This window comes from Hordeum vulgare, chromosome 6H, assembly GCF_904849725.1.
Source record: "Hordeum vulgare subsp. vulgare chromosome 6H, MorexV3_pseudomolecules_assembly, whole genome shotgun sequence".
Classification (NCBI taxonomy): Eukaryota; Viridiplantae; Streptophyta; class Magnoliopsida; order Poales; family Poaceae; genus Hordeum; species Hordeum vulgare.
In genome coordinates this window covers 2,994,154-2,997,732 of record NC_058523.1, presented here as the reverse complement: position 1 = coordinate 2,997,732, position 3,579 = coordinate 2,994,154, and the positions used below count along the sequence as shown (strand labels likewise).

Here is a 3,579-nt window from a genome sequence, read left to right as displayed (position 1 = left end):
ATTGGATGAAGAAAAACTTTGAGAAAAAAGATATAGCATCCGTCCTTGAAAATCTTGGTGCCAACTATCCAAACCGAGAAGGTTTGCACATTTGGTGGTCATTAGTACATGGATAGATGGTAACTAGGATGATCATTGGAATCATGCATAACCAGATTCCGATAATTTCACTATGAAATCTGCTCTGCTCAGTTACAAATAATTGATGACGGTCATACATCACCAAGTGTTTTCCTCCCTAGGAAGCGCACTCGACAACTTTGGTGACGCTCTCACGTGAAATTCAACAATGTTTCGGCATCACAAGGCATGTCCATTATCTAGGATGATGTCTACTGTCACAAAAGATGTCCGTGTCACAAAAAATGTTCAGCGGGTTAGATAATTGATTAAAAAATGCCGTGGTTGTGTTCAGAATGTAGTACCTTATAAATTCTGCAATGGTAAAGTTCATAACATGTTCGAATCAAAATTTCTGGGTTTAGTGTTCGGAGTCTCGTATTGATACGTCCATTTTGCATCATGTTTTCCTATTAATATTTATTATGTTTTGAATGATTCTTTCACTTTAGTGTGCAATCCCAATGCCATTTCTGTCTTATTTTGCATGATTTACACAAAGAAAGAAATTACCAGCAACTGGAAATCTGGATCGAAAAAGGCTATACAAGAGTTGGATATTTCGAGAACACCAAATGACCTAAAAGTTGACCAAGAAATATTCTGGAAATAGAGAAAGGATGCCGCCCGGTCGGGAACATTTTGTGTTTTATCATTATCTAGATTTCCGTGACTATGATTGACATGAATACTTTGTAGTATGAGATGCGTATGCACATGGCACTGATGTTGCCGACCACAGAAGACCATGGTGGAGAAGCGGCTCGAAGCCAAGGACCAGAAGATCTGGCAGTTTGGGAGTACCTCAGGACTTCGATATCAACTCCAGTCACTACATGAAGACCGCATCACTATGCATATGGTTCATTGGTTCTGTAGCTTATTTTGTTCAGCTTGTTGTGTTCTGTTTAGAGATCTCCCTGAAAAGAGTAGACTTGTGCCTTCTCTAGCTGTGCTGCAAAGAAAGGGTGATTTAATCTCCATGTGCGTGCTTTAAGTCTCTACCTATGTAGTGTTTCTAGCAATTTTTGGATTCGTGTTCAGAGCGATGGATATGAACTGGATGCATACTATGTGTATGTACATATGAATAATACATACTATGTGTATGTACATATGAATAATACCGGATGCAAATTCTATGCATGAAATGTACTGTGTACCTCATAGTAAATTGCAGTTTTTTTAATAAAAAAAAAATTCTAGCAGTGTCGGGCACAGCATACTATTTGCTAGTGGTGCATCTTGCTTCGGTGTAAACTTGCCCGGGTGCATCCTTTAATAGCGTTGGGTGCTAGTTAATGTCCCCCGCTACTCACTAGTTAGGACTGGGTGCCCGCCATTGGTAGCCTTTTATCGGTGGCGGGTTGGCCTGGGTCCCTGCTAGGCATTCTTGCAGTAGTGGTTGTTGCGAGGCATTGTCTAGTGTGAGTCGAGAATTCCTTGAGGCATCAAAGATAAATTAATCATATCCTCATCATCTCATCTTGCCATTTAACCTAATATCTCAAAGTGAAAAAGAGTGACCATCCAATTCAACACATATTTGGTTGGTGATCCGGATCACTTTCCTCAAAAGAATAAGGTCAAACACCTACTTCCACCTTAGGAAATACCATCGATCTTGCACGTTGCTCAGATTTTCCTTTCGCTACCATCCACGCATCAGCGCGGCAGCCATCGAATCTAACAAGGACTAATCTCTACACAACTTAATTGTCCCAAGCTCATTCTGGGTTCTCCAAGAGGTAACAAAACATCTCGCTAACTTATACCAGCATGGGTGCCTAATCATTGTCAGTGTGTACCCCTGAATAGCCGTCTAAAATTGATTCCATGTTACTTGTCCCTAGCTAGAACGAATATATGAGTAGCATCTCGGAAAATCTACCTTATCAATTAGAACCAAGCTGTAATTTTGAAAACGTGCTACGGATAATTTAGCAGATTAAAAAAAATAGTACAATTTGGAAAAACTTCTAAAAGTGGAATGGTGATAATCCAACTAATAATAGATAGTATTTATCAATTGGCATCTATTTTTATCCATATCAAGCACGAAGATTTGTACAAAAAACCTATTTATGGAAAGGTATAATAGCATGCTTATTATACAAATTGTTCCTTATACTATTTTACAATGGGATGGGATCTCTCTGGCTCTATCCCTCTCTATATATACATGATTATATGAGTGTGTAAAAATCATCTTGTAGATCTCTTGAAACAAGTGTCCCAATAGCGTCGTATTATCAAGATGGACAAGTACCCAACTCCCATCCGTGCAAGAGTCCTACTGCAAGCTCTACTTCTTCTTCTCATATGTCATGCTACTACTACACAATGTAAGCAGGGGATTTTAAAACTAGTTCTACTTTTAATAATCTTTAGTATTTACAGTAAGTATACCATGTAATATTTTTTCTTGAAGTAGGTATTTTTCTATTACATAACGATAAATTATTTTTATTGATTTTTCCCATGTGGTGGTTGTTATTGATCAATCCAAAATCATACTAATGTGCATTGTTTGTTTGTTATACCATAGGTCGAATCATCGATGGCATCGATAAGGAGAAGATCAATTTACATGGGTTGTGTGTCATAGACAAACCAGTCCTTGGTGACTACTGTTGCAAAGTTACGCATGAGTGTTACATAGACCTTCCGACGTGCCTTCAGGAGTGCAACAAACCTGCAGGCGTGGTGGCAAGGGCAACCCCTCCTTCACCTACCGTATTCAGGACAAATGGAATTTGATTGGCTAATAATATGCGATGTACGAAAAATATTTGAAATAAAAAGAAGTATCTCTGTTTTTGTTATATTTGTCATATTGCAATTTAATTTCGGACAGCTGTAGTGAGTAGGGATCTTCGGGATAACAATATACTATTCTTCTTTTTCACTGGATGAGAAAATGACCACCTGGGAGCATGCAGAATTTCATTACTCATGTGAGGACATAATTCGGGAAAATAGGTTAGAAATTGTGAAGCCTACTTTACTATATTGTGGAAGCATTTATTAGTTTTGAATTATATAAATATTTCCTTTAAGAAACTAAAGCTTGCATGTACTATCTATCAATATCTTGATACGTACCAATATAAAAATACTCAAAGGGGCAGATCCAATTAATCTCGACCACCAAACCAGGTCAATTCAATGAACACGAGAGTGATCCAATCATGAGCGCTCAACTTGTTTAGCATGCATTAAAATATTATTCCAAATATTCACATTGACATAGTTTATAAAATTAATGCGTAAATAATATTCTACATAAAATATGTGAGCAATTAATATACTGCCGAATATCATGTCCAATTTATGTACATACCGAGTTTGGTACAGCTATTAAGGTTAATTCGCTTTGATATTGTAGAGATAAAGCATAGAAATTATTTATTTATGTCGACTCCAAAATTCGCTTCCACGGCAACTAATACATGTACG

The 3,579-nt window shown here is 37.4% G+C and overlaps 1 long non-coding RNA gene across 1 annotated transcript; it reads left to right on the top strand.

Annotated features, from left to right (window-relative positions):
- Positions 1-2,258: 2,258 nt before the first annotated feature.
- Positions 2,259-2,947, top strand: LOC123404130. Its single transcript, XR_006611663.1, has 2 exons — positions 2,259-2,465; positions 2,669-2,947. It is a non-coding gene; the product is annotated as an uncharacterized LOC123404130 (long non-coding RNA).
- The last annotated feature ends 632 nt before the right edge of the window (positions 2,948-3,579 follow it).